The sequence below is a fragment of the Temnothorax nylanderi genome, unplaced genomic scaffold, assembly GCF_030848795.1.
Source record: "Temnothorax nylanderi isolate EJ_2023f unplaced genomic scaffold, tnyl_v1.0 TNYL_tig0175_pilon, whole genome shotgun sequence".
Taxonomy (NCBI): domain Eukaryota; kingdom Metazoa; phylum Arthropoda; class Insecta; order Hymenoptera; family Formicidae; genus Temnothorax; species Temnothorax nylanderi.
Genome location: NW_027249237.1, coordinates 305,326 through 331,831, shown reverse-complemented (window position 1 = coordinate 331,831; position 26,506 = coordinate 305,326). Strand labels below are relative to the sequence as shown.

The 26,506-nt window shown below is 34.5% G+C and overlaps 2 long non-coding RNA genes and 1 pseudogene across 2 annotated transcripts in view; 2 read left to right on the top strand and 1 right to left on the bottom strand.

Moving 5' to 3' along the window:
- LOC139778198 (uncharacterized) overlaps window positions 1-26,506 on the top strand; it is a 71,850-nt gene that overhangs the window by 11,648 nt on the left and 33,696 nt on the right. The window lies entirely within an intron of this gene.
- On the bottom strand, window positions 15,297-25,312 carry LOC139778196 (uncharacterized). Its single transcript, XR_011719506.1, has 4 exons — window positions 24,802-25,312; window positions 24,516-24,689; window positions 15,795-15,954; window positions 15,297-15,498 (listed from the first exon to the last, which is right to left on the bottom strand). It is a non-coding gene; the product is annotated as an uncharacterized lncRNA (long non-coding RNA).
- LOC139778195 (T-box protein 2-like) lies at window positions 15,964-24,200 on the top strand (annotated as a pseudogene).

The window sequence follows — 26,506 nt, the reverse complement described above, 5'->3', positions numbered from 1 at the left end:
TATAACTCCAGAACTAATCAACCAAATCTTAACGAATTATATATGAAATAGGGGTAGAAAAAACTGAAGAATATAATAGAATTAATAAAAATTGCTAATAATCAATAATCAAGGGGTTCTTTTTTTTTAATTTAAATTTTGAATTTTTTTAAAAATGTCCATGGTTGCTCTAACTTCCGCAAATTTGGAGATATCGATCTATTTCTCATTTTATTATATTTTTCAGTCTTTTCTACCCCTATTTCATATATAATTTTTTAAGATTTGGTTGATTAGATCCAGCTTTATACGCGATCAAAGGTCCATAATTTTGCTCGCATATAAAACTAGAGCATATAAAGCTCGCATATAAAACTAATCAACCGAATTTAAAAGAATTATATATGAAATAGGGGTAGAAAAGACCGAAGTAAAAATTGTTTTTTGAGTTTTTGATGCCAATGTGTTGCTTATGTTCGAAAACATCGAAAAATCGTAGAGTATCATTAAAGGTAGGTTGGTGTTGAATTATCTTTTTTTTTTAATTAGTTATAACCACTTCTGAGTGGTTTGACTCATCTTCTTTTCCGCAATGAACACACTTTGCGACCAAATCTCTTATATCGTCGAAGTGATTCCACAACTCCTTGGACATTGCGTTTTTCGGTAATTCCAATATATATCTGTCTTGTACTGCAGGGTGTCTATTACTGAATAAAAATTGTATAAAAATGACCTCAACAAGGAACTTGAATATTAGGAACTTCGATAGGAACACGTATATGCAGGTAATCGGTGACAAGGAATATTGTCTAGCCTGACTGATTTAATTCTGTCGAAAATTGATCTCTTTCTCGGAAACAGGCGCTGCTTGTCATTGGCAACTAATCTTCTGCCCTGTCCCGAAGTTTCTGTTTGTTTCTTTTGCGGTAAACTGTGTTTATAAATTCGTAACTAAACGAACTTTTTTTGTTAAATAATTATTTAATAATGACTTGATGATATAATTATTATATAATTTTTTATTATATATAATATTTATATATAATAAAACTTGATAATATAATTATATTAACTAAACGGTCATATAAAAACAGATTTGCCATATGATGAAACAAGTGGGTATACGGGTGTATGAAGTTGGCACCCCTACTCAGGGTTGCAAATAATTAAATCAATTTCTGATTTAATTCAAAAATAATTCATAAGTCAATTTTGAATTATTAATTATTCTAAACTTTAAATCATAATTAAAATTTGATTTATGAATTACACAGGCTTTAATTCACAAATCAATTTTGATTCGTGAATTACAAAAGCTTTAAATCATAAATCAATTTTGATTTGTAAATTGCACAGGCTTTAAATCACAAATCAATTTTTATTTGTGAATTACGCAGGCTTTAATTTATAATTAAAATTTGATTTTTGAATTACACAGGCTTTAATTCACAAATCACTTTTGATTTGTGAATTGCATCGGCTTTAATTTATAATTAAAATTTGGTTTGTTAATTACACAGGCTTTAATTCATGATTCGTGTTTTAAAGCTGGTATAATTCACAAATCAATATTGAATTCTGATTTATAGGATTTTAATTTACAAATTACCTAATATTAACTTGTAAATTAAGACTAAAGTAAACCATAATTACATATTAAATTATTGTCTACATATCACCTCTAATTAAAAATTCAGATTTGAATATTATTAATTAAAAGGTTTCACTAATTTAAAACTTACAATTAAAGTAAAAAATATATAATTTTTCTGTCTACATGGCCTAGATCGCCGATGACAGCACCCAGGCAGTACGCTCCGTAGTTTTCGGTGTCTAGGTGTTCCAAATCCTCGAATTCGATGTCTAACGTTTTCCAGGTCGCCGATGACCTTTTTTTCGAAATTAACACAAACATTTATTTCATATCACAAATTTATTATCGTAGTCATGTAATAATGAAAACGGAGAGAAAGAGGACGTTTAAAGAAATAATTAACATCCAAATTTCTCTATAAATTTCTCTATAAATTTGTATTTTCTTATATTGAAAAATATGCACATAGTCTCACGACTTATATAACATTATGTAAAATAGATTAAAGATAATATTGCAATTAAATATATAATATTACAAATATTTACATAGAAACGCATTATTTAATATTGTGTATTGTTGTCATTATTAATTATGTTGTCCTTTTATGGAACTTGAACATCAACTAAGTATTATATTGAATCATTGAATGATTTGGTCAATTAGGTAAGATTAACGAGAAAGCATGAACATGAAAGAATTATTAGATTGCAATTATAAAACTTAGAAACTTTTAGAATTAACATAATTACAGCTTCAATCACAAATTGTAAAAGTTATCACAATTATAAGTTGCTCTCGTCTGATGACCCATCGTCAGCAACAAATTCTTTCTTAGACGGTTCATCTCCGCCATCCGAATCTCCACGCTTCCTCTTGTTTAGTTTGGGGGAGCTGATCTACCGGGCGCAGCTTCTTGCTCCATCGGTACCACCCTATGAGGCATATACTTCCCCTTTAATAATTCGAGTACGTCTGATGTGGCAAGTGGAGAAGCACCAATTTGTTCTTCTGCAACTCTCCCTCGGGACATGGCTTGCGCTTGTTGGATTCTAATCAATGTGTTACGGAAGTCTGCATCATAATCTTCGTAACTTTCCACACGTGATATTGTCATATGCGGCGACTTAGCGATCGTGGAATTTTTGTAAAGCGTATTTATAAATATTCCTAACCTTCCCAGATAGGACTCCATGTCAGTATCGGAATATTCGGCACGTGGGTTTCCGGTCAAGTAAGTTGCTCCAATATGATAACTCGCTGGGTTTGCGATTATTTCTTGTCTGATTGCTGGTATACTCTCAAAATCTATAACATTCGGGCAGAATCGAGCATATACACTTCTCACAAGCCTCTTTGCAGCTTCAAATGCTATTCCACACCGATGGGTACCAGCTGGCATAGAAGAGAACCTTAGCTTTGCATCTTGTGCTAAAGTAAGGTTAGCTCCAACGATACTTGTAATTGGTTGGGATTCTCGAATACCCCGTATGCCTGCGACTTTCAACACTCCTAGGGTGCTAGCATAATGTCCAAGGTTGTGTGCTGCAGATACTAGTTGGTCCGTCACCCTGTCTTTGTAAAATACGTCTAAGACCTTCTTAACATAGCCTGCGACTGCACCCTGACCTGTGTGATGCTTCATTAACCAAAAATTGGCCTTTGTTGCCACTGCTATGGTTATAGCTTTCTTCATTTCTTCTAGGTTGAGAATGGGAGATACTCTTCGCAAGTCTTCGTCAGTAAGCTGAACGGTCACTATTCTCATGACCCAATCCCCATCTGGAACAACACCTGATGCTCTAACCATCCCCAGATCAAGCATGCCTGCTTTGCCATTCATTAGCAAAGATCGTGCATTCTGATCATTGAATTGATCATAAGCCCAGGCTAATGCATAAGACTTAACCAAGTCATGAGATGCCACTTTGTTGCCAATAGATACAATAGGAAGTTTCCTATCCTCTGGCAATGATGCATCTACACCCACAGTGATTCCTGCTTCTATATTACCATTCAAGCTAGGTAAGGTTATTGTTAGGGCTTGGTGAGTTGCCATTGCGGTTTAGCACTTCTGGAAATAGAAAAACAATTAAAGTTTAATAAAAGATACAATAAGTACACTAACAGGTTAATACAAACAAAATAAAAATGTCTTCACTTGTAGTATGATGCTATTTATTAGTCACGTGCTACAATATATGGCGAGTCTGTTGTCCTTTTATGTTTACTTGTATACTTTTTATATTAATTTATAAAATATATTGTTTTTTTTACACCTAAGTGATACGAATTGCAAAATTTCAAACGATCTTTAATCAAAAATATATTTTCGAAGGTGTTCGGGAATAAGCGTTAATGCGTGCGTTTAAACGATCGGGGATCAACTCGATCTCGCGCTCGCGCTCCACGTGCGCCCCACGTGTCACGCGCTCCGCGATATGCGTGACGATCGAGGCCGAACGGCCCCGATCCGTCGTCATACATCACGTTCGGGCCGGTAGAACATGATCGGAGTCGAGTCGGCATTCCTCAGCGTACCGAGACGGATCGAAGTGGCAGTTGCTTCACGTGAACTCGTGATTTCGTTTTTCTGCATAACAATAACCGATACCAGCGGACACCGTCCCGACTGTGGAGTATCTCTGCACGTGCTCGTCGAATCCGGAGCACAGTCTGTCGCCCGCGAACGGAGCTCCGTCGCGGCTTTGCAAGCCGATCCCGTCTCCGCCGTTTTGTGCCGGTGCCATCTCCGTCATAACGACAACGACGTCCGTTCAGCCACGCGCATCGGAATGTGAAATTTGTGAGACCGCTCGCCTCAACCCTATTAGCCATATAACAATAAACGATACGTGGGTGTCTTCAAATTGGAGCCGTTATTCAAAGTCCTTCCGCCTTAGTTAGCGAACCTTCGTCAAGGTTGTACCAGCCAACTCATCATAACAACAAACAGAAGGAAGGTTCTATCCAAAACCTGAAACGTGGGAATTCACAAGTTACGCATGGTTTAGTATTCCAGTTATTTTTTTTTTTAAGTAATAAGACATGCAAGTTTCGATTTATATAGTATCTTCGTCCTTCTCTAAATCAATAAAAATAAAAATCATTATGAAAAATATGAAGGGATTGTAGAATGGTTATCATTTTTTTATGCAAGGAAAATGGCGAATACTCTGCCAAGGAAGGTAAAAAAATTTATTTTACATAATTTTTATTTTGGAAAACGGATTAAAGTTAGAAATTATTATAAAAAAAGGGATTAAAGAATAGTTATACATTACTTTTTTTATATGCAAGGAAATGGCGAATACTCTGCCAAGGAAAGTAAAAAAATTTTCAGTTTCCATAATTTTTATTTTGGAAAACGAAATTAGGTTAAAAATTATTATGAAAAAAAGGGATTAAAGAATGGTTATTACTTTTTTGCAAGGAAGGAAAATTGCGAATTCTCTGCCAAAGAAAGTAAAAAATTTCATTTTGGAAAACGAATTAAGGTTGAAAATTATTATGAAAAAAAAGGAATTGAAGAATGGTTATTATTTTTTTAGCATGCAAGAGAGCTGGCGAATACTCTGCCATGTTTAAAGCTTTACAAAGTATTGTTGTTACAAACATGCTTATTCATAAATATTTCTTTTTTTAATAATACCCGCTTTTCAAACTGTGAATCTGATAATCTATTAAATTTTGGTAAATTAAGTAAAGTTGCATATGAAAAAAGCCTTTCTACTGGTGCTGAGGACGGCAATGCAGTATTGTATTTTATAAATAAGTTTTTGACCAAAGGAAATTTTTCCAGAAGATCGAATGAGGTCGACGTTTCATTAAAATACCTCATTAATTCATTTTCTTCTTGTCCTTGTGGAACAAATGCCGTAGTAAGAAACGAATCTAAATTGTTTTCGCCAAAATCGAAGAAATCATCATTAGCATCTTGTGATTGTGGAGCGACTGGTTGTTCCTCTCTGGCGGGTCTCATAATATTATGTGCCAACTCTTTCACTCTTTCTTTAGCACCTGCTTTTAAATCAGACATCCAAGATATTTTAAATCTTGGATGTGTGAATGCAGCTATTGCTGCAAATTCGCCCTTGCCTTCAATATTGAAATATTTACAGAATCTTCTTTCTAATTTATTTTTTAAGTTTTCAACTAATGGTCTGCATATTTCAAGGTTACTGCCTTGTACTAATAATTCGCATTTTTTTCTAATACTCAGCAGTGATGGTAAAAGATAACCGTAATGACAATACTGTTCTCCTTGTAATACATCAATCGCTGTCGCCAGAGGTTTACACCATTGCAAATATTCTGTGATGTATTCAAAATCCTGATCCCGTAACGGCCTTGTAGTCTGTATGATATTTCGAACTTCGGAACTCATTATTTTTTCTCTTAATGAATGTATCCGTTTTAACGCATCATATAAAGAATTCCACCTTGTTGGAACCGGTCTTTTCAAACTGCATCTAATAAATTTTCTTAACTCTTCTCGTTTTTTTGGTGAGTTTAAGCATTTCCACAGATCTTGACATCTATCCATGGCACTTCTATGAGCTGTTTCAATTCTTGGACATTCATTTATCGCGTTTATAGTGTCTGTAGTCGCAATCAAACTTAACGTGTGACTAGCACATCGGAAATGACGAGATAGCATTGGAATAGCTGAGATTTCATCATTATAGAAGTTATAATACTTTCACCTTCTGTCATCCTATATTTATAATAATATAGGATTTATAATAATATAAATTTTTATTCATTATTCAATGGATAAGAGAATAACGAATAAATTTTCATTTATCAATCGTCAATCATGGAATGTCATTCATGCCCATCCCTGATTTGGGCCAATCGCGTGTTTTCGTTATCGCGCGCGTAGTAATTTCGGCAAGTACACCGCGCCCCGCGGCGGCCGCGCGAAGGAATGTAAGGGGTGGGGGGTGGGGGTTGTGGGGGACAGTTCACAGTTTCCATCAGGACACAGCGCTATACGGCCGCGACGTCGCCACGCGGCGTAGATCCTTCCGACTTTCGATCAGCTTCGATCGTAATCGTATTCGGTTGCGAGCGAGCGTGATGTGTGTAATGTGGTGCTATAATTATTGAACGGAGGGGACACGGTGTTCGCGAGTATCGGTTCGGAGTACGACGATCTCTCGCAATCAGAATACCCGACATGGCCGCTTATCGCGAAAAATGCGGGTTAATCGTCGTCCAGCATGGTGTACGCGACGCTTGCGGAGCCTGCGTTTTCTCGTCGCCGTGTCTCGCGCATGACGGTGGAATCTCTGGAATATCGACCCGCGATCGAAGCCGGCGTTCGAGACAGTTTTACATCGAAGTACACATCCGGAGACATCCGAGTATCGTGCCTCGCCTCTCCTGTAAGTACGCAACGCTTCATATTTGTTTGATGCGAGTAATTGCGCTCGCGAATGCGATCGCCATGTCGGTGTCGTCCCGTCGAGAAGCTCGCGCGGTTTTCGTCGCGAGCGCGATATACATCCGCCATGTTTCCCGTCGGTGCCGTTTTCCTGGAAGACGCTCGTCGCGGTCGTTTTTTTCGGGTGACGGGACAAATATTATTTATACGCGAGCGTTACTTCTGTAGTAACTTACGATAATTCCTCCGCGTAAACGGGGATATGTAGTAACTTCCGATAATTCGATAACACGTAAATGAGGGAATCATCGTAAGTTGCGCGAGCGTTAACGCTCGCGTAAACGTAGTAATGGTGAGATATGGACGAATTACGATCGGTCGCGATTATTATTATCACTTTCTTGTGTGCTGTCTACACTGTTAAATTTGTAGTGTCAAATTACGTATATATTAGTTCAACTTTTTCGCGTCATCACGTTAGTGATAGTGAACATACAGCAAGATTTGAAGACGGTGACCATTTAGAACAATATTGACTACGATTACACGGCGGCTTATAATCTGGTTTAATAACTATATACTATCCAATCCAAAATTTTTCTTTTTTCGATTATAATGATCATTTAAATGTGAGTCTATTTTGATATTATAAACATTTGAATCAATTTCTTTTAATATATACATATTAAAAGTTGTAGTTTAAGTATTAAAAGAGGCATATTTAAATAATCATTATATGACATCTGTGCTACTACTTTTTAGATTTCCAAATTTTGAAGTTATATTGACATCATTTTACTAGGCTATTTTTACTGGGATTTTAACATATTGAAATAAATAAATAATATTTACCTTATTTCAGATAATATTGATTTCAAAATCGATATTGGTACGTTAACTTTTTCTTCTTCCTCGTTTACTGAATTCTTGTTTAAGACATTTTCGTTATTTTTTTTTTTTTTTGAAACTTGCAGCTGAAAATTATCAAAAATATATTTTAAAAGAAATACCTACAGATTTCTCTAAACATTTTTACGTAAAATGTTGATATTTAATTATTTAAAGTATAAAAACTATTAAATTAAATATATAAATGTGTAAAACTTAAATTAAATGTATATAATCATTATTATAAATAATTTGGAAACTTGAGTTTGTCAATTATATTTTTAATATCCCTTCGTGTAAAGAAATTTTAAACACAATCGGATTTTAAATATTTTATTCAACTATAATATATTCTGTTAATGGTTGTTAAGGATCGAACATAGCAATCTCGATGTAAGCATCGGGCCGCGAGGCTGACCGCTACGTGCCTGCCGTCAGTCTCGTGGCACGTATTCGATCCGGGGTTGTCGATCACGCCGCTCCGCGTGGTTGATCACGCGTCGATGCCGCCCCACGCACAGGTGCGAGCATGCCGGCGAGAATCGGAGCACGGCGAAACTCCGGACACGCGCAGTGTCTTTGTTCGCGATAACTGCGCCCCTCGCGCAACGCCGTCAATCAACGGATCAATCAGAGAGCGCCGCGTTCCGGATCTCTCCCCCGTTTCCGTCTCTCGAGAACTCTCCTGGCGGAAGAGAACGGCCTCGTGGCAGACTCGTTTCGCATGTCTCCAAATCAAGTGATTTCGGCAAAACGGCAAATATTCTGTGTGCGTGGTTTCTCCACCGATTCGTGCGCGGCATTGCCGCCCAATAAGTTGTTAAAAGTGCGTGATTGTCAAGGAACCCGAGACGTTCTTTAACACGTGCCCCTCCGCTTAACCGGGAGAAGCACGATTCCATATGCTCCGAGTCGCCAAGAGCGGTCAACTGCTATCTTCGAGGGTGACCTTCCTGCTCACCAGGTGAGCTCGCCTCCGATCACTATCATCGCGTCGCGTTCGCGATCGTCGTCTGCCTCGTTGACAAGATCTCCGTCGCAAGGGTATCAAGTCGATGCTCTTGCAAGATTTCCGTATCGCGTTTGCGGCAGACAACAGATGAATCAAGATCTTCGATCGATTTGAATTCTGACAGTGTACGTGAAACGGTCGTTCGACATCGAGCCCCGATGCAATTCATTACTGGCCACGGAAGTCGTTCTCTTATTCGCAACACTCCCCTCATTTCGCGCTCTTTCTGGGCTGCGTTCGGATTCCCCATCCGAGTGCTAAAAATCCTATAGTATGTATTCCTATATTAGTATTATATATAATCATATATAATCATATATATTTATATATAATTATATATAATTATATATAATCTTTACTCGTCATTATCGTTTATTTCGTCTTTCTTTGCGGTTTATGTGAGTCGGAACGCGTGCTCGTTGATAAAATTCTATCAGAATCCGCAACATTGCTGTCTATTGATTTTAAAGTAGTTAATCTGCATTCATATATGGAATGATTAAACAAAAAAAATTAGTTGTTTTGCAATTATATATAAAATGATTAAACAGAGAAAAATTTGTTGATGTTTAAAAGATTACAGTTATGCGTACTACAAAACTATAAAGACAAATTTTCATTCTTAGATTTAAATATACTTATAACATTTCATCAATGCATAATTCTAATATTTGCGTCTATTATAGTCATTTGTTTAAAGATTTTTATATTAAGATTATGTCTCAAATTTAATGTTATTATTGGAAAGAGAAACATAATAAAGTTTAGAATAAATCACATAATGAAAAAATCCCCTTACTATGATTTTTTAGGTTATTTAATAGGGCCTATACAGTTTTGCCATGTATAATAGGGGAGAGTGGGGTAATTGAGAACAGCTAGGATAAGTAATACATCCCCCCGCACTACACCGTCCCGAACCTATTCAACGGCTGCATGCAGGCTGCCGGTGATTTTACCAGAACGTAAACGTGTTTCTATAAATGGTAGGCATAAACTTGCAGCTAATATTTCTAAAAACTTAGATCTTGCTTCTGATTCATTGTCAGATGACAAGTTTTATCGACTTAAAAGATCTTTAATTGACTTCTCTTTTAGTGGATTCGCATTTTTTATTAAATTAGTTATTGCTTTCGATTTTTTTCTCCTTCGTTCTCAGTCGCTGTTGTATAGACAAATTCTTGGGTACAAAGTTTTTTTATTCTTTTCAATCCCTCTGAATATGTTTCTTAATAAATAATAAAATTGCAGTAAAATAAATTGCAGATCTGAGATTGTTAAGATTTAAAGTAGAATCTAGGCTTTACTTGCATGATCCTGCAGGGAAATTTTATACAGAGGCCAACTTTCTGGCGGATTACTCATGTTTTTTATTAAATCTTGAATTAGTTTTTTATTTTCATCACCGTATGGAGGCTCCATGTAACGTACCATGCAAGATCCAATCTTTGTATTACTAGGATAAGTAATACATCCCCCCGCACTACACCGTCCCGAACCTATTCAACGGCTGCATGCAGGCTGCCGGTGATTTTACCAGAACGTAAACGTGTTTCTATTAATGGTATGCATAAAGTTGCAGCTAATATGTCTAAAAACTTAGATCTTGCTTCTGATTCATTGTCAGATGCCAAGTTTTATCGACTTAAAAGATCTTTAATTGACTTTTCTTTTAGTGGATTCGCATTTTTTATTAAATTAGTTATTGTTTTCGATTTTTTTCTCCTTCATTCTCAGTCGCTGTTGTATAGACAAATTCTTGGGTACAAAGTTTTTTTATTCTTTTCAATCCCTCTGAATATGTTTCTTAATAAATAATAAAATTGCAGTAAAATAAATTGCAGGTCTGAGATTGTTAAGATTTAAAGTAGAATCTAGGCTTTACTTGCATGATCCTGCAGGGAAATTTTATACAGAGGCCAACTTTCTGGCGGATTACTCATGTTTTTTATTAAATCTTGAATTAGTTTTTTATCTTCATCACCGTATGGAGGCTCCATGTAACGTACCATGCAAGATCCAATCTTTGTATCGTATGAAATCCATGAGTTTGGGACGCATTCGACAGATCTAAGGCCATTTATAATATAGTCAGTAAAACTGACAAGTTGATACGGCTCTAATCGAATTAATAAAATTCTATCGGAATCCGCTGTCCATTGATTTTAAAGTAGTTAATCTGCATTCATATATGGAATGATTAAACAAAAAAAATTGGTTGTTTTATAATAAAGTTTAGAATAAATCACATAATGAAAAAATCAGATCAAATAATTACTTACCAGCAACGTCTTTTTGTCTTTCTTCTTCTTCAGGCGATCCCTGCAGCTCTTCATACGCAGCTATTTCCCAATTCTGGTCTGGTATAATAGAACCGAAATTCGCAAGAGATTCTGGAGTACTAAAAACATTTCTGTAAATTCACGTATGGCATGATTAAAAATAAAATATGCAATAGGCATCTTAATTACGATAGCATTTAAAGTGTTATAGTCTTGTACATTACTAAATTGTTGAACAAAAATATTACTTTTGTGAGGTAATTGAAAAGTAGATAAGTTAAAGTAATTATTTAAAATATTTAAAACAGAAATGTAAGAAAGAGTAATTTTTAAAAATATCATAGTTGTAAATTATTTTTGTGTAGAAAAGTTAAAATTTAATTAGTCAGATAACACTGCATTGTGTGATATAAACAAAACAAATAATTACTTATCAGGTGCGTCTGCTTCCTCGTTTGTTGGCTCACATGACTGAACGTGCAAATTAGGTGGATCTTGACTTTGATTTTCTACAGGATTTATAACGTCATTTGTTGAGTTAGAAGTGCTAGGTCTGCATTGAAACCTGATGTAAATAAAAATAGAAAAAAAATAATTATTTTTAAATATTACAATTGTATACATTATATGATGCTATTATATTCTTGTAGACAGCGATTCGAAATGGAGTAAAAATTTGTGTGTGAAGGAGGGTTGGAGATAGAGAAAGAAAGTTATAGGGATTGTTTCATATCTCGAATTTTTGTAATATTACTTTTAAAATAAACATCTTAAATAGATTTATAATTTTTTATTATACGTATATAGTTTATAAATGAAGCTATCTTGATGTCAGAACAGACATAACTCAAATACAGTCACACATCAGTGCGGTCGAAAGGGACTGAATGTTTTTGCAAAAAATTGTAGAATAAGTTAAAATAAATCAGGTTGGAACTATATTATACAATCATAATTTCAACGATAGCGACTAAAGCATTGATATCTTTATACATTTGCAAAGATCAACAGCGTATATTTAAATATTATATAGAACCGTTCATTGTTGGCTAATAGAAATCTTTATTTACTATTAATTATCCATGTAAAAAATAAGTAGTAGATTTGAGTTATCGTTATAGATTTTGTTTAAATAAGTTTATTTAATTGGAATACATACAAAAACTAAACATTTTATCTATTTGACTCGAGTTTGGCAATACTATTGTCAAACAAATGCCTAATCTAGATTTTTGAAACGTATACGTGTGTGATAGATAGAAAAGTGCGAATATGAGCGATTGCCATTATAATCAATTCCACGTTAGAATACGGCGGTTTTGATTCATCCTTTGGTGGATTACTATGCACTGTAAGTTTTGGTCTGGAACAAGATGGCAGTTTCATAGTAGTGGGCATACTGGAAGCAACAAGCTCTTGACACATAGGCTGCGGTCCACTTGACGCTACAAATGCTTTGGAGCGTTCTCCTTCTCCTTCTTTCTTCATTGAAAGAAAAGAGAAGAGGAATGCTTCGAAGCATTTGTAGCGTCAAGTGGACCGCAGCCTAAATGTGTACATTTATGATCGGAAAACAAATAACTATTATTAATGCCCTGACAAAAGCCTTTTTCTCTCAATCTTCTTTAGATATTGATCTTTATATTATTACATTTATTTTATAACTGTTGGTATTTTAAAAAGTTTCTAAATGTGTACTTACGCACGTTGATTCTGTTTTTCCCATCCGGGATGTACTTTATTTAAATGGTACTTTAAATCGTAATTGGTTATTCCTAGTGTTTTGCCACATTCTATGCATCTTGCTTTTTCAATATCTCGGATTTTTGTGAAGTAATGTCGTAGGGCGTACGGTACGGCACTGTTTTTGATCACTATGCCATGTCTCTTTAAGTGATTTTTTAAATTGGTTATAACCACTTCTGAGTTTTTGACTTATCTTCTCTTCCGCAATGAATACACTTCGCGATCAAATAACTTACATCTTTGAAGTGATCCCACAACTCCTTGGACAACTCTTGGTTTTTCGGTAATTCCATATCTGTCTTGTACTGCTGTCTATTACTGAATGTTGTATAAAAATGACCTCAACAAGCGTTTGAAATATACTGCTCTCGCACAAGTCAAAAAGAGAAGTATGGTTTATTTATCGGGATGTATGTATAAATATTTTTAATTTGCCTAACTACGAGATCGTACATATGATACAAAAAATTGTAAATATTACAATATCAAACAATTCAAATTTGTTCAAATATTATGCGAAATTAAATGCGATTCAAATTTCCGAGTGGAAATTGGTCTAGCCAATCTGATTTTACAGCTAATAGCTGGATCACGCAGGCTAGATATGTTACCTAGCCATTGACTAGCTTAGCACTAGCTATAATTTATGAATAATTCTTCGCTGTCTAGTACTTTTCTAGCCCCTGCACGGTAAATATTAGAATAGATGGCGCAGGAAACTTTCAAAAAATTAGCCAGCCGTTGTCTAACGTCTAACCACTAGTAATTAAAAATTTGTTAGCATTTGAACAGTGAGGTATGTCATTGAATAATTCTTCGCTGTCTAGTACTTTTCTAGCCCCTGCACGGTAAATATTAGAATAGATGGCGCTGGAAACTTTCAAAAAATTAGCCAGCCGTTGTCTAGCCACTACCAATTAAAAATTTGTTAGCATTCGAACAGTGAGGTTATGTCATTCTTGAATAGTTTTTTCATAACTATCATGCTGGCGCTAGGCAACCGCTCAGTATTGAGCATTTAAGGTATTAAATATTGTTTAGCAATTTGAAAAAATTTCAGATTGTATTTTATATTACGTTATCTATATATATAAGTACCGTATTCTGTCTGTCTGTCTGCGAACTACTCATTCGTTAGTGGACCGAATTTTTACCAAAAGGTTAAATTTCCACTCGGGTAAGTGATAGTAGCCTTATTTCTCCTTAACAAAATTATATCATAAAATATGCGTTACCTAATTCAACCTAAGTGATGTTATTTCAAAAAAATATATCAAATCTTTAAATTGCGCCAACTACAAAGAGAATATATATATATTGCTTTAAAAAATAATTGTTGTGCTACTTTAAAAAAAAATAAAACTCAAGTGGTACGTATCTTTGTATTCCCATTCAAGTGTCTTCCCATTCCAATCCAAGCTTTAATTTTTTTTATAATATTACAAAGAATCATTTTAATCACAAAGAATTAAAGAGATAACAGTATAAAATAAAAATATTTAATTAAAATGAAATAAATAAATTTTTCTTGTAAAAGAACTTGGCGCTGCTTTTTTACTCCTGTCGCGTTCTTCCCTAAATTATGTTATGTTTATTGCTTTTTATTCAATCAAAAATCTTAGTACTAATGTTTAAATTTTAATGTTTAAATTTCGAAGTCTAGCAGCGCCAATTTTTTTTAAAAGAAAAATTTATTTATTTTATTTTAATTAAATATTTTTAATATAAAGTATATAATTAAATATAAAGTAAAATGTTACTTGTTCGATAGGAACTTGAATATTAGGAACTTCAATAGGAACACGTATATGCAGGTAATCGGTGACAAGGAATATTGTCTAGCCTGACTGATTTAATTCTGTCGAAAATTGATCTCTTCCTCGGAAACAGGCGCTGCTTGTCATTGGCAACTAATCTTCTGCCCTGTCCCGAAGTTTCTGTTTTTTTCTTTTGCGATAAACTGTGTTTATAAATTCGTAACTAAACGAACTTTTTTTGTTAAATAAATATTTAATAATGACTTGATAATATAATTATTACATAATTTTTTATTATATATAATATTTATATATAATAAAACTTGATAATATAATTATATTAACTAAACGGTCATATAAAAACAGATTTGCCATATGATGAAACAAGTGGGTACGGGTGTATGAAGTTGGCACCCCTACTTTAAAATTCGATAGTTCTGATTAGAGTTCTAGCTTCTTTTCGAAGAATATAGGAGTATTTTTATGTTTATAAAAAGAGTTCCTGCGATTAACACTATGAAAAAGGCAATTAAAAAATGGGGTGCTGGCCTCACACCCAACTTTAAGGGGGTCGTCTAGTCAAGAGGCTGTTTTTTTTGTCTTTTCTTGAGAATTTTTTGTAAGGAATCATAAGAATACACTTTGTTGAAACTTTTACATCATATTTATTGATATTTGAAGAGTATTTAGAAATTTTTCCAAGTTGATATATGGCCAAGAATCCGCTGTAGAGCGCCCCAACGACAGCTGCGTAAAAAAAAAGTTGTTGAACGGTACCCACGATTCCGGATCTCCAGTTCATCCTAAAAAAATCCTCTTAATCTGTGGATGTGTGGCTATCGTGTGAACTAGAACCAAATAAAAATATTGAAATTTTAATTTTTGCCAACGTTTTGAAAAAAAGTTTCATTTTTCGGTATATTTTTTGACACTTTAAATTTAAAAATAAAAAAAACTATATAACATATGTTAATTATTCTAGTTCTGACGAAAACTAGGCGTATACAGGAGATGTGTGCAAAATTTCAGCGAAATCGGTTGAAAACTTTTTGAGATATCATGGGTACCGTTTTGAAAAATACTGTTTTGAGAAAAACGCGTTTAAAAGTTTGACAACGTATTATACGAAAATAACTTTACTTACAATTATTCGGCAATGCCTGGACCATATAATACACCTTCCTCTTTCTCCTGGAAATCACGGAGAAATCATTTCGATTTTTTTGACCCGACAAAGTAGACGACCCCCTTAAGACCGAATAGTTCTGAATAGTTCATCTGAAGAATTTTGACGACTAGAGTTCCTGATAAAAGAACAAATTTTTTGATTTTTTTTCAAAAAACAAAAAAAATAAAAGTCTGATTTTAAGCCAGAATAGTTCTAAATAACTCATTTGATTCCTTTCGAAAAGTTCTAGAGTTCCTGATAAGTAAAAAATTCCAAAACCTTAGAATTGTTTTTAAAAATCATCATCAAAACTTACGCAAATGTCATTCACGGCAGACCTTCGAAGTCGAATATCTTCTTAACTAGTGACTGGATCGTTGTCGATTATAGAAATTCCTTTCAGAATTTTTAGAGTTCTACTAAAAAACGGGACTCTTATCAGAACGTCTAGAACTTTCAAAAAAAATTTTTATGCGGACTTAGCAACATTTAGAAATTAAGTTAAAAGTACCAATACACGGACATGTACCTATATCTGGACACCTTTATTATTTATAAGTATAACGCGAATTAAAATCAAAGATAAAAATTTTTTCTTGTAGTTTGAAACTTTAGTTATGGTATTTAAACGTTTATTTCTATAAATTTATATTTTTTTAAAGGTATCCACACATAGGTACGTGTCCAGGCATTGGTACTGGGCTGGACGTTGATGAGTCAGTCGGAACATTTGATTATATATATATATATATATATATAGAGATTGAATCTGAAAATTAAATAATTTCCCTCCGCACGAGCCGAAATAATTAATAAGATATTTTTTTTTTTCTATTATATGCAAAATAAAGATAAACTTTATATTCTACAAATTTAGATTTTGTATTAGACATAATGATTAAATGTCTAATACAAAATCTAAATTTGTTCGAATTTTTATTAGAGAATTCGATAATTTGTATACGACAATTAAAATTAAATTTATATAATTAATTGCATCTTTAAGCTTATCGGTTAAATGAGTTTTGATAAATGATAGCATTTATCTTGTGTTTTTACTAAATCTAGAATTTATTGGTACCTACAGTATATGATGATGAATAGTTCACAAAAGAGTACTTTTTAATGAAAAGTAGATTACAGCGGATATACTGAATAGTCCGAGCTTGTGAAAATATCGTTTTGTTAATGATACCACGTAAATGTAATTTTCAAAAAAGGCAAAAAAAAGGCGCCAAGTACACATTTATAATATATACATTAATGATACGCGAGATTCACTTACGTGTACAAACTAAACGTCTATTGTTTTATATTTTGTATACATTGAGTATAATTATGTCTTTTTCTTTTGATATTTAAAGGCGCACATTATGTCATCGGTTGAAGTTCGGCCGAAACAGTCGTTTATTATAAGTTTTAGTACGATATCGTAACACGCGATTTGGCGTGAAAACGTGAGTTTTCATTACCGCAGAGAGAGAGAAAAAGAGAAAAATCTCGAGATTCCCCGTGTACATGGATTTTTACGTAAATTTAACATTGTAATGACTTAACGTATTTTTATTTTTCGATATCCTCTTTCTATATTTGTAAAGAGTGTACAGAAGAATGGTGCACGGAAAGAACGGTTTTGCTGAAGTATCAAAAAATTTAGCTAGATACAGATCTGAAAATAATTTTGTTGCATCATCAAAATAATTATGTAAAACAATCAACTGATTACTAAAATATCAAAATTTTTACAGCATTATCATCATACTTCAGCGACCTACTATAATTATTTTAATGGTGCAACAAAATTATTTTTAAACAGAAACCGTTCTTTCCGTATGTGTAGATTAAAGGCGTGCATTTCCATGATGCGTGAATAAGAAACTCTGCAAGTCTCTAGCTTTCGTTTGTGCTTCACAAAACCGAATTTTGTACCCGTAGTATCTAAAAATTTAGCTAGATACAGATCTGAAAATAATTTTGTTGGTCCATGAAAATAATTATGTAGAACTTAAACTGATTGCTAAAATGTCAAAATTTTTACAGAATCATCATATTTTAGTGACTTACTATAATTATTTTAATGGTGTAACAAAATTATTTTCAGATCTGTATATTTAGCTTTTAGATACTTCAGCAAAACCGTTCTTTCCGTGCACATATTTTTATCAGGGTCTAAATATCGCTAATATGTATCACTAATGTAAAATGTACATAAAAGAAGCCAGTTGTTGCCATTTGTACACACATTAATCTAATAATTTCTTCGTCTGAACGTTGTTGGAATATTATCGAATCATTAGAGAATCTTAATATCTTGAGTTCGACTGGTCGAGATTCAGCGGAAAGGCAAATATGTATAATATATGAGAAGCTTGAAGAAGTGCAGGATGTCTCTACTGAGATTACCCGGAAAAAGAACAGACAATATTTGAACATTTTTAATCCTTTAGGGGCCTGTGTACATAATTATGTATTTAAAAAAACTAAAAACTAAAAAAACTAAAAAAAACTAAAAAACTTTCATCAGGGACGTCTTTTAAGACTACCTTATAAATTATAACATTTTACTCCAACGGGATCGATGTGTGGCCCCTAAAAGGTTAAAGAAAGAGAAAGTTACGACAAATGGATTAACAACGCGTAATGAATTAATATTTATTTTAACTGGCTCAGTAGATTAGTGTGATTATGGCATTTAAAATTATCATGTGAATGTTATTTGTTACCTTATATATTACCTTTTGTGAATCGCGGCAGAAAGGACAAAAGGTTCATGGACACATAGTTGTCTCATGTGTTGGCGCCGAACGACCGACGACACATATAGTTCGCCTAGTTTCGGCGGATTGCGCTGATCCCGTTTTGTGGTAGGTCACTGGTAAGCGAGAACCGGTTGTCTCAGTTCCATTCTACAACTGCACGTGATTTCGACGTTTGTTCTGACCAATTCCGTGTTTGCCTTATACCTTACACCGACGGTGTCGGAGAAGAAACGTTGATTATCGGAGATGTTTCTTCAGGATCACAACGCACTGATGCTACTGGAACTGAATATGCAACTGGCATCGCCATTCTTCGCGCAGTCACCGATCGCTCTACAACGTAAATTAGGTGAGAGGATGAATTCAAGCGAATGGGTATTTCAACCCCCACTGCTGCGCGGAGTCAACGTGGAGCTGCTTAATCGAAACCTCTGGCAGCAATTTTACGAGAATAATACAGAAATGATAATTACCAAAGCGGTCGGCGCATGTTCCCGTCCGTTCAAATAAACGTAAACGGTTTGGAGAAACGTGAGAATTATTATGTCTTCATAGAGATAGCACCGGCCTCCGATCGCCGCTACAAGTACTGTGGATACCAGAACGGGGGCGAGAACAGCAATATGGGTGACTGGAGTTTTGCGGGGCCGGCAGAGCCGCAACAGCCCTTCGGCTATAGGATTTATAAGCATCCCGAGAGTCCGGCAACGGGGAGCCACTGGATGGACAATCCGATCAGCTTTAATAAATTGAAGCTCACGAACAACATCAACGACCCCAATAATAACGTGGTATTAACATCGATGCACAAATACGTTCCTAAGATCTGGATAGTCCGTTGCTTCTATGCGAAGAACTACAACGAGCTCTTTACTCATTCAACCGCGTTGTTCGCTTTCAAGGAGACGGAATTTATCGCGGTGACGGCATACCAAAACGAGAACATCACGAAGTTGAAGATCAATAACAATCCATTCGCGAAGAGTTTTCGCGAGATGGGTCAGTCACGGTTCAAGCGAAAGCATTATTCGATCGATCATCAGGCCCAATCGGATTCCAGTCTCGACGAAGGGGTCTCATTGACCTACGACTCCGAATCGAATCAGCCGAACGACCCCCTCTTAAGGGTTCCAAGCCCATTAAAGCAGGCGATTATCTTTTACTTTAGCCGGGGAGTCGAAGTTGGCCGGCCTTGCAACGTGGGAGAAGCGGACGCGAATCCCGCCACCGTTGCGAGTCGATCCCCGGCGCCGGGCGTGCTTGAAACGCAGTGCCCGTGCACTGCGTTTGACACAGATGGATATCCATTTACGAAATAATTTATTACTATTTATTTCTATTTTAATTTGACACGGCTACTGGGGGCAAGTCTCGTCGAGACCGTGGACATGTTCGGACGTGTTTTGTCCTGAATAATTTTTTAAGATTACTGATGCAATCAGCGCCGAGTTTGGATTGAATCTTTCGAGTCTGTATTTATTATTTTTGACTTGTTCTTGGCCGTTATGTAATCCTGAGGAGGATTAGGTGCTATAAAATTTACAAAGAAGAAGAAGAAGAAGGCTATTGGGGGCCACGGCTACTCGTGGCATGAGTCTCGTGCGTCAAGAGGCGTAATCGTTTCTATACCCGATAACTAGCGCCTACTCTCAAGGAGCCAGCTACGCAGTCACTGCAGTCACTGGGTGTCTCCGCACTAACCTGCACTAACCGAGTCATCAATTTCGCATCGTGCGTACAGTGCCCGGACCATCCGAGAACACGAGCGTGAAGATTCATTTTTAACTTCTTCATATTTACTGCGTGTTGGGGAGCAAACGGATTGACAGCCGAGATCTTCCCAGATAACCGTGCCCTTCCTTGGCTCCACAACTCACCAGCGGTACTTGGGTCCGTATCACTACAGACTCTTAGAGACGCAGTCAGATCGCCATTGACGCCACTTGGTTACTGCAGAACGCGCTGGCCAGCCAACATCAGATCTTGCGACCGAGCCGTACTGAATCGGAACAGCCCCATTGCAGCGGTCCAGCGAGACCTCTGGGAGGTGGGCGCATGACATGACTGGGAGAGGCTATATATTCGCATCACCAGACCAGTAACTGACTCTGACCCCAGGCCCAAAGAGACTCGTGCAGAGAATCAAGGGCCTAAGACAGCCTGACTCCTCCGATACAATACGACAGTGCTCGCACCAGCGTAGTTTTCAGGCCACTTGAATCTTCGGATTCTAACACGGATTCGCCACTTTTTTCGTGTTCCTTTCTGCCACGATTTACAAAAGGTAGTAGGCTTGCCACGCGGACGGAAGCGAGACCGCCGTGGCCAGCGTGATTACCGGTAGTAGGTACGAAGGAACGAGTAGGTACGTGCATACTCGATCTTTCGTACTTAACGCGGATCGGCGAGCGACCGATCGGTCGGCCGCGGATCCGGTACACGGTGCCTCCGATCACGTAATCTGACTGATCGTTTCCAGTTTCGCCGGCGCGAACTCGCTTCTAGTATTAAGGTCACGCGAAGTAAGACTATCTCCGCCCGTTCGCCGAGCGGGCGCTGATGATACGCCTCACTCGTCATACGTAAAGGTAAATCTGCACGATTCACTTGTAACGATTATCCCGGAAAGATCGACCGGAAGGAGAGGAAGAAAGAAAAAATTTATCTGTAAACAGTATATATATCAGAAAGATTCACCCACATTGAATTAAAAATTACATCAGCATGAGATTCGTCCTAGAACACTATCGAAAGTGATATAGGTACAGTCATTTCGTTCGAAAACACTATAAGCTTTGTCGCATATATACTGTTAAATTTGTAGTGTCAAATTACATATTCAATTTAAGCTATTTTTAACCATTCTTATAAGTCGCTACTGCTATTCAATATGTCGTTAATTTAACTAAAACAATGTTAATTACGTTATTGAATGTTAATTTAATTATTAATTTGACTAATCAATGGAGTTAAAATAACGTCCTTTGTGTTAAAATAATAAATTTCGATACACATGGTAATCAAAAAGAACAAAATGTTATTTAACTCAAGGTATTGGTTTAAATTTTATCTTTTAATATTTAATAGCGTAGAGACAACTATAGTAATTATCCCTTTAGAAGCCTGTGTACATAATTATGTACATAAAAACGAAAAAAACGAAAAAAAAACAAAAAAACAAAACAAAAAAAAACAAAAGAAACAAAAGAAAAAACGAAAAAAAACAAAAAACAAAAAAAAACAAAAAACAAAAAAAAACAAAACTAAAAAAACAAAAAACTAAAAAACTTTTGTCTTTTAAGACTATCTTATAAATTATAACATTTTACTCCAACGGGATCGATGTGTGGCTCCTAAAGGGATACCATTTTTTATTTATATAGAATATATAGATTAATGATTATATGTATAGAATACTTCGTAATTAATTGTAATTGCAAGCTGTTTTATCATACACTGTAAATCCAAGTGTGTTATTTCTACACGCATATATATATTTAAAAATGACACATTTGACTGAAGCTCGTTTTACATGTTTTGTTGCGTGTTAAATTAACACGTTTAATCGTATTAATATGTTCAACCGTGTTAAATGGCATCATTCAAAACGACAGAAATGTGTAAGAAATGTGTAAGAAGAGTTTTAGTTAAAATAACACACTTGGATTTGCAGTGAATTAGCCGTATAGAAAAAAAATTTCTTATTATTTTATAAAATTATACATTTCTTTTTTAAATAAAAGAAAGTTGCACGTTGCACGTAACTTTCTTAAACTTCGTAATATGCCATGAATGTCTGTACTCGATGCATTAAATTATGCGTTTTACTCGTTGATATTGTTTACGATAATCTTATCGTTGCATCTTTAATCGATTATACGCGTATATATCGATACTGCGAGATTCATGTCAATATCACTCGTATGACGAACTCCCTCCGTGAATGTATCTCCGATTTAAGGTCGATTTAGACATAACCGTGCCGTGCCCGTACCGTTTACGGACAGAAAGATTTAGACTCATTTCACATGTAGGTATCCGGCACCGGACTACCGATGCCAGGTATCCGATCGATTTTCTTTGTTTTCACAAATCGGTTATCGGACAAACGTGTAAATGCTCCCATATTAATCCATACACTTCGTGATCGGATACCCGGCGTCAGTAGTCCAGTATCGGATACGTGTGAAACGGGGCTTAGTCGAATTTCATCCGTTGCATCTTCGAATATCTTCTTAACTAGTGGCCGGATCTCCACTAGTTAGTGGTAGAGTTGCAGGCGTTTTGATGGGAATTTTAAGAAGATATTCGACTTCGAAGGTCTGCCGTGAATGCCATTTGTGTTTTGATGATAATTTGTTAAAACAATTCTAAGGTTTTGCAATTTTTACTTATGAGGAACTCTAGAACTTTTCGAAAGGAATCAAATGAGCTACTTAGAACTATTCTGACATTAAATTAAACTTTTCTATTTTTTTTTGTTTTTGAAAAAAGTTAAAAAAATTTTTCTTTTATCAGGAACTTTAATACTCGTCAAAATGCTTCAGATGAGCTATTCAGAACTATTCGGTCTTAAAGTTGGGTGTGAAGTTAGCATTCCATTTTTTAAATGCCTTTTTCAAAGTGTTAATCGCCGGAACTCTTTTTATAAACATAAAAATACTCTTATACTCTTCGAAAAGAGGTTGGAACTCTAATTAAAACTAAAAAATTTTAAAGTAGGAGTGCGAACTTCACACACCCAGTGGGTACATAGCAGAGTTACTTATTTCTGCATTTGTCTTGCATTTTACGATTTTTATTTCAGATATTTTTAGACTTGAATTTTGTTTTCGTATTTCTCATTTATATGTATAAATATTTCTTATACATATTAAATTTTTCCGTCAGTTAATATATTTGTCCAAATTTCTGTGATTTTACTTGTCTCTTTGTATATAGTGTGTGGAAAAGAAATTTGAATTAATTTAATTTGAAGTTGTTTCAAACTCTTACGAATATGCATATTTGTATGCAATTTTTAGACATAAGAAACTAAATTAATCCCAATAATTATTTTAAAAAAAAATTGTAAGGCATATATTTCAATATATGTTAAAGGGTTGTGACAAAAAGACGAATAAATTGTCCAATTTTATTTAACATGTACTTTAATATCAAAATCTAACGTTGAAGCTTTCAGACGCGCTGATAAAAAAAGAAACAGAAACAGAGATTATTTAAAAGACCATATTTCCGAACACACAAATTGTTCGATCTTGCTCTTTCGCTTCCTCTCTCTCAATTTCTCTCTTTATCTATTTATTTATTTATCTATGTACTATTTAAATCTTGCGCATCCTGAACGGTTTAATCTTGTTAATATCTATGCTTTATTCACTAATATATTCAAAGTTATATGACACAAGCATAAAAATTACGATTTGGGGGGAAAATGTATACGATATTTTAAGTCCGCATCTTCTTGAAATATAGTGCGCCACGTAGTAACGCGTTCGTCGCTTTTTCTGCAGATGGCGAACGCTAACAAGGGGAGGACCAGGTAGTGCCCTCACCGATTTAAATAAATTTTTAATATGTTGTAGGGTTAACCCCCCACTAATTAATGGTAAAGTGGCACGATGCAATACTCGAGCATTCGCAAGATATTTGCATCGAAATTTACTTATTTAGTCCATTCGCCAGGTCGATTGAGCATTTTTATCGAGGTTGATGGCTTAAGTTAATGTTTTTTTTATGTTTTTTGGGTCGTAGAACAAGAATCTGTAAATAGTTTTTTCGTAAGTCGATGCAATAAAAAATTATTAACTCTTAATTAACTCTGGGCTCGTACAACCCGGCGTCGTCTTGGGCAAAGTAAGCGGTGTAGTACGCGGACAATTTTTTGTGATTCATTAAAAATTTAATAACACATTTTACTCATATGAAATATACCTACTCAGTGCGTGTTGGACAAACTCTTGCTTTTAGGTACCGTCTTACGTCATTTTTATATAATTTATTTAAAAAATCATCTTCTTTGAAATGTTTCCTGCAAACGGAACTCGTTCGGCTTGTCGGGTGCCCAATAATTTTTACCCATTTTTCTCTCTGTTCTTCATCTTTTGGCATTCTTAAAAATAATAAATAACATTTTAAAAAGTTAGTTAAAAATAGTTATAAAATAATTATAGTTTAACCTATAAACTTTTGTAAAAAATAAAATTTTTCACATATATAGTTACCCGTGAAACGACACGTCATCTTCTTGGCCGTATTCTAATTTGCAAATGACGCAGTATCGAACCATTTTTCATTTCTAATAACAAGACAAAAAATATTCTTGATGTTTAATTTCATAAAATTGAGATATCATAGTTGTACATATAAGTCAATATTTAATTAGTTGTGAATATTATTACGTTGTTATTACGTTGAATATTATTACCATGTACTCATATGAAATATACCTACGCAGTGCTTTGTAGACGTGTTGGACAAACTCCTGCTTTCAGGTACCGTTTTACGTAATTTTTATATATTTTATAAATATGAGGGTGATTTGTGGCACTTAGCGCGCACAAAATTTACTCGCGATTCTTTTTACATTTGCAATTTTGCAAAATTTTTAATATGCATATATAACTTAGAATTATTAAAAAAAAAAAGATATAAAGAAAAGAATTAGAGCAAGAATGCTGTATGCTTAAGTTATGCTCACATAACTTTAAATAGACACAACTTTTAAAATTTGTTTGTCTATTTCCTTAGAAGCTTATTAGTTGATGAGTATGGGAGTTGGCGTGAGGTACCTAATTTTGGACATGAAACCAAAACTAAGCTTATCTATATTTCCAGCCCATTAGAATATGTAGGACTAAATAAGAGAATATGCGCTTACACTTAAATACACATTGGTAAATTGGTTTGACGATAGTAAATTATTTAAAGTTTTATGTTATTAGATATTTGATAAATGATGAATAAAAAAAAAGATATAAAGGAAAAGAATTAGAGCAAGAATGCTGTATGCTTAAGTTATGCTCACAACGATCAACCAATCAAGATTGCATTAAAAAATTATATAAAAAGATTTATATATATATATAATTTTACTTGTTAATATATCAGATATTATTAAATAATTAAAATTTATAATAGTACATATTATATCAAGATTTGCAATTTTTTCTTATCAAAAACTTTATACAACTTAGGCTGCGGTCCACTTGACGCTACAAATGCTTTGGAGCGTTCTTCTTCTCCTTCTTTCTTTATTGAAAGAAAAGAGAAGAGGAATGCTTCGAAGCATTTGTAGCGTCAAGTGGACCGCAGCCTTAAAATATCTAAAAAAAGCATTTTTATTAAAATGTTATTCTTTTATTAACAATTTATTAAATTTACAAATATTAAAATGTACAAGAGTAAAGTACCAGTTAAAATACAGATAGCAATTTAGTTTTTGTCTTAAAATGTTCCTCAATTTATGTGCTTTTAAAATATGCACAATAAAAGTCTTATGTGCATCCCCTTTTGCCAAGTACCCTATGGTGTTCACTTTTGGGAAGGTTTGTTGGCCGAAGGAGATGAACACGAAAATCTCATTGTGCATATTTTAAAAGCACATAAATTAAGGAACATTTTAAGACAAAAACCAAATCTCTATCTGTTTTAACTGGTATACTTTACTCTTGTACATATGGGGTATTTATATTCCGTTTGGCTAAAGAGGATAAAGATATTAATTTTATGGTATATATTTAAAAAAGATACAAATTGAGCAATATTTTAAGACAAAAACCAATTTGCTAACTATATTTTAACTGATACTTTACTTTTATATTAATAATGTATCTTATATTCTGTACTTTTTTTTAGGTTATATTAAATTTTCATGCCCTTAGTAAAAGTAGCTAATAAATAATCAATTTAGGAGTTGTAAATGTTATT